Below are 6,226 nucleotides of genomic sequence, written 5' to 3' on the forward strand. Positions count from 1 at the left end.
TTGAGAAAAAGCACCTAAGGTATCATCTTTCTTTGCTACCTTAGGAACTAACTGAAATACGGGCCTAGGTCTTTTTATCACTTCAACAATAGTAGGGTTTGCTACATATTCAATTGCAGAGGTGGATGCCATGATTAAATACCTCTTATTGCCTTTAGGATGGATGATTTCTTGGAGTGTTCTTGCTTCTTGCTTGAAATGCCTTAGCTAAGAATCTTCATGCTCTTCGTAAGTTTGAAATCTCGGTGAAATGAAATGGAGCCAAAACATTGATTTTATAGTGTCTTTTCACCATCTACCACATTAATTGCATGACGGTTAAGTTTTCACTTAACATTATTTGCCGGTAATAAGTAATTTTCAACTTCTTATCTCTAACCGAGGGAATAATAGCACATGTGTTAATAGATTGCCAAACCCTCAAGGAAATTTTTTTCAATTAGATGAAGAACTTCTTGCCGGTGGAGCACTGCTTTGTCCTTCCAGTGAAGCATCACTCTATTCTATCGGTGAAGCATTGGTTTGTTCTACCGGTGGAGGAGTATTCCCAATATTTAGATCAGCTTTTCTAATCCATTGTTTAGAGAATTCTTTCTTCACCTCTTCAACTTTTTCTTTACCTTTCAAGCTAGAACTTTTGTTGTCTATCGGTGTTCCTTTACTTCTACAAAATTTAGCAATATGCCCAATCTTGTTACATGCATAACAAGTTACATTATTTTTCTTAATATCTTTTCCATAACCTATGTTGGTTTGTGTTCTGCATTGATTAGATAAATTTTCAAATCTTCCACAAATATAACATCTCACATTCATTCTGCACTTTTCAGAGTTGTGACCTACTTTGTTGCATTTAGAACATTGACTGGTGGGTGTGTTGATATTTTGATAATTTCTAGATCTACATTCATTTTCTCTATGACCATACTTATTACAGTTAAAGCATATTCCATTGAATTTATAAGCATTAGATTGTCTTATCGGTTTGATGTGATCTTGAGTATTTGTAGTACCAGAGCTTTCACCAACTTCAAAGCCAATTCCAGAAGTGTCACCTTTAGGTTTTTGATTCTTCAGCAAGGTGCCAACTTCCTCTGAGCTTTTCTTGAATTTTTCTTTATGTTGATTTGTAGTTTCTAGTTCTCTTTCTAAGACTTCTTTTTGTCTCATCAATTCATTTGAGTCATTCTGAGTATGCATTAGATCTATCTTCAACATGTCATTTTCATAGCTAAGTCTTGTGTTCTCATTTGATGCATCACTTAGTCTTCTAGTCAATTCTTCTTCATTCTTCTTCCTATCATCAATCTCTTTGCAAAATCGCATAGTCATATCCTGCATCTCATTCTTTGTTGTCATGATCTCTTGTTTCAACTTGCTTATCATATCATTAAGTGATTCCTTTTCATCATTCTCATTTTGCAATTTTTCACAAAGTTCTCTTCTCTTATTTCTTGCAATAGTAAAATTTTCTTGAAGTGCCTAAATGATATCCCGAGCTGCCCTTAAATCATCTTCTAGTTTGACATTTTTCAATTTTTCTGCATCATAGTCTGAAAGAGTTCCTTCTAATTGCTTCATTAGATTTTCCATCTTTACCGGTGTCAAGATCTTCCTCAAGCTGTTAGGCTTCTAAAAATAGAGGACCAAGCTTTGATACCAATTGTTAGGAATCCCACAAATACTAAGAGGGGGGGTGAATCAGTATCTGATCGGTATATAGAATTTCTTAACTTAAAACATGCAGAACATAATATAACAATGTACCGGTATGCAAGAAATAATGTAATAAACAAAATCAAGAACATCCACATGAAAAGAACACCATAACACAAGATTTTAACGAGGAAACCCAGTGTGGGAAAAACCTCGGTGAGATTTGTGACCCACAATATTCACTCACTGGCCAATAAGAGAATATTACATACAATAGGGGCCTACACATGCAGGAAGGCCAACTGCCTAGAGCTCACTGCTCAATGGGAAGTCTCACTGACTTACAATGAGGATTATACAAATCCAATATCCTATACTACTTTACAATAACATCTTCAATGCCAGATTCAGTACTGGTTCCTGCACTATTCTTTACATATACCCCTTAATCTATATTTCGCATAATAGGTCTGCCTAATATTTTTCCTTACTTCTTACATCTCCTATATCAAATGTCTACAATGATCTCTTTTATATATAAGAGTCATTTTACAATTTGCCAAGTCGGCTTACAAAGTTTTTACAATAATAAACAAAATATAATATAACAAAAATCCTGTTAGCCTCTATGTTGGTATACTTCCTTTCTTCTGTGCTGATGCCCATGTCAGTGTCCCGAGTGCCAATGTAGAGTGTGATCTACTGATGCCAGTATAATGCCTTTGCTGGTGCCATAGGATTGCAAGGTTTCTATCAATGACAAAACCTTCAATCACATACAATGTCTCATTGGAGTGTGCATATGCCAACACTATCTTGTATATAAGGCAGTTGGTTCTTTTAGTTAGAGCAATCAGAATGAGAGAGAGTGTAAATGATGTGGTGAAGTACAAAAATTAGAGGAAGTGTGAGAAGCGAAGAAGAGTTGTGTTAGAATGATATGCAAGTTGTGTTGTGACTATGATAGAGTTGAGAAAGAGTGTTGGCATTTGAAAGCAGAGTTGTGTGTTGATATTGGTCGATTGATGTAGAGCTCAAGGATAGCTTCATGATCAAGAGATCCCTCCTTTCAGATCATTTTTCTATATATTTCCTTAATTACAATTAGCTTTAGGTTTTACAACTCCTTTTTTTATCTTGTCCCATGAGCAGTTAGCCTTGGTCTACAAGTCCGGAGCAGTTAGCCTTGGTGTACAAGTCCGGAGAAGTTAGCTTTATCTTTGTAATCATTTTATATATAATGGATATATTCTTGTGAGTTGAGTCCCACTATGGTTTTTCCCTATTTAGGTTTTCCACATATAAATCTTGGTGTTCATGTGTTGGATATGTTTTGTTCATTAATCATTTATATTCTGTTGTAATTATTTGTTTGGACTAACTCAGGCCCCCTCAGTCCTACCTTGCATTCAAGAAGAGGGTGGGAGAGAGCGTTGATGACCTAGACAATCGAGAGAGAGAATAAGAGAGGGAAAGAGATAAGAAAGATCGGGGGAAGGAGATATATAGGGAGAGGGGAATATGAGTAGAGATAGACCCAGAGAGGGGAGAAAGAGTTTAGGGATAGAAGTATCAACATGGGCAATACCCTCAACCCTATTTACCCTAAACCCTACACCAATCAATATTGTACCCTAAACTGTATATAAATAGCCTCAAATCTATACCCTAAACCTAATATCCTACACCATATTACCTAAAACCTATTCCCTAAATAGTTTTGTATACCTTAAGTGTTATACTTGTAGCCTCCTAAAATTGCACCCTTTGCAATTTTGGCCTAATTTGGGGCCATCACCTTAGTCTTCTCATCCCTATACTTAACTGGGACCCATTTTTGCTTGTATCATACAAAATTGGCATCAATATCACATTCCACCTTGCATTGCACCTTAACGCTGGCCCAAATATGGGGTAGGACCAAGGCATGGTGCCTTGGTCCTCATTGAGACCATGACACCATGCCATGGTCGTCCCTAATTGGGGTCCATTTCAAACCCTTTTCCCCATCTCAAATTTGAGCAAGAAATCTTGCTTCATGTCAGGTTATGTCAAAAAATTAACATAATTGATGACAAGAAAGTATATAAGGAGTCTTCCCCTCTCATTTGGGGGGGACATTCAATCCTTGAAAAGCAAAAAAGAAAGCAGTACCAAAACCAAAAGGTTTGGTACTACTTTTTTCCGTCTAATTTTTCTGTCATAAAACTAAAAGTTATTGCGAGCAGAGCACAATAACTTTTATTGTGCATCCAGCAGGAATTGAACCCGTGACTTCCCAATTATGAGTTGGGTGCTTTAACCATTCAGCCATGGATGCATATTAATAATAATAATAATAATAATAATAATAATAATAAGTATCGGCTCAGATCTTAAATTGGATACCCAAAACTATTATTTTCAACAAACAAATAAAGAAATGTAACGAACTTGCTCGAGAGTTGTATTGAAAGTTATTTATCTTGCAATGCATCACTTTGATGTCCTGTCAGAGCTTGCCAATAGAACTGAAGAGTTCATAACTAACTAATAATATAATAGTTTCATTATTAGTTCATTTTCTAGGCTTAGAACCATTCTTCTTGAAATGGAATGACCATAGACAGAGACTGTCAATTAGTTTGGGACGGACGTAGCCAAGTGGTTCTAAGGCAGTGGATTGTGAATCCACCATGCGCGGGTTCGATCCCTGTCGTTCGCCCGGTAAAAAAAATCGACCGGATTCAATTCATTGTGATTTTCTATCATGAATCAAATGATGAGTGATTGACGATACATTATGTTATGTGTATATGTATATACATATAACAAATGTTATGTATGTATGTTGCTATATACATATAACAAAATCTAATAATAAAATAGAGATATTTGAAAAAAGAACAAACTGAATCGATGGGAGGATTGGGATCTTTCCAAAACTATTTCCTTGGTTTTTCATTGATTCATTGAAATAACCATACACGACATCACATATAACATAAAAAATGCATTCATTTGGAGGTAGTAACCAAATCAAATCCCAAACCTATCTTCTCCTCTTATCATTTGCCATGCAGTCAATTGGTTTTTTTATTCTATTATTTGAATAAAGAGAACTAAGTCTTAATTAGCGGGGAGTTCCATCCACTTCAAATTAATGAATAAAATAGCATTGATCTGGGAATGGAGGAAGGGTCTTTTGCTTGGCTTCCTCCATTTACTCAGGAGAGAATGAGGTTTAAGATGTGAGGGGGCTAAAAAAAACAAAAAAAACAATGTCAAACAATGTAACATGCTACAATTATATAATATAAATAAGGCAAAGTTCAACTCAAAATTAGATCAAACGAATCACAAGTTCGGAAGATAAAAAAGAAATAAAAGGAGATGAAAAGATGAAAATAGCAGTTTATGGAAAATGCAGAATTGGTAAATCAACCACTAGTTGTAATATTTCAATTGCGCTAGCTAGACGTGGCGAAAAAGTGTTACAGATTGGATGTGATCCCAAACATGATAGTACTTTTACTCTGATAGGATTTTTGATACCTACAATTATAGATAATTTGTAGTCCAAAGATTATCATTATGAAGATATTTGGTTCGAAGATGTCATTCATAAAGGTTATGGAGGGGTAGATTGTGTGGAAGCTGGGGGGCAGGAGCTGGATGCGGGGGATATGTGGTAGGAGAGACTGTGAAATTGTTAAAAGAATTAAATGCATTTTACGAATATGATATAATATTATTTGATGTATTGGGCAACGTGGTTTGTGGAGGTTTTGCTGCTCCGTTGAATTATGCAGATTTTTGTGTCATTATTACAGATAATGGATTTGATGCATTATTTGCAGCTAATCGTATTACTGCTTCTATCAGGGAAAATGCTCGTACACATCCACTGCGATTAGCAGGTTTGGTTGGAAATCATACATCTAAAAGAGATCTTATCAATAAATATGTAGAAGCCTGTCCAATGCCCGTAATAGAAGTGTTACCTCTTATTGAAGATATTCGAGTTTCGAGAGTCAAGGGCAAAACCTTATTTGAAATGGTTGGATCCGAACCATCACTTAACTATGTATGTGAATATTATTTAGACATAGCGGATCAAATATTGTCCCAACCAGAAGGTACTGTGCCAAAGGAGATTCTAGATTGGGAATTATTCAGTTTGCTCTCTGACCTTTATCTCAATCCTATTGATGAGGGGAAACATAAAAATAATAAGGAAAATTTACTTGGATTTACGACGATTTAATCAACATAGTTATAATCATTTATGTCAGTGAAAATTGATGAAACTCTCACTGTCGAATGTGAGATAGGTAATTATCATACTTTTTGTCCAATTAGCTGTGTATCTTGGTTATATCAAAAGATTGAAGATAGTTTCTTTTTAGTTGTGGGTACAAAGACATGCAGTTATAGGTCTTAAAGGCTACATATTCTTCATCTATCTATTGTGGAGCAATTATATATCATTCCTATGCAAGAATGTGTATGTGATTAGGGTTTTGTCATGTTCATGCCATTTCATACAACATATGTGATTACATTCAAGAAGCAAAGAATCATTATCATT

General features: G+C 35.3%; 1 non-coding gene and 1 pseudogene across 1 annotated transcript; one reads left to right on the forward strand and one right to left on the reverse strand.

The window, feature by feature from the left end:
- Window positions 1–3,903: 3,903 nt before the first annotated feature.
- Window positions 3,904–3,976, reverse strand: TRNAM-CAU (transfer RNA methionine (anticodon CAU)). The gene has a single exon. It is a non-coding gene; the product is annotated as a tRNA-Met (tRNA).
- Window positions 3,977–5,036: 1,060 nt separating this feature from the next.
- LOC131063102 (light-independent protochlorophyllide reductase iron-sulfur ATP-binding protein-like) lies at window positions 5,037–5,902 on the forward strand (annotated as a pseudogene).
- The last annotated feature ends 324 nt before the right edge of the window (window positions 5,903–6,226 follow it).

This window comes from Cryptomeria japonica, chromosome 11, assembly GCF_030272615.1.
Source record: "Cryptomeria japonica chromosome 11, Sugi_1.0, whole genome shotgun sequence".
NCBI lineage: Eukaryota > Viridiplantae > Streptophyta > Pinopsida > Cupressales > Cupressaceae > Cryptomeria > Cryptomeria japonica.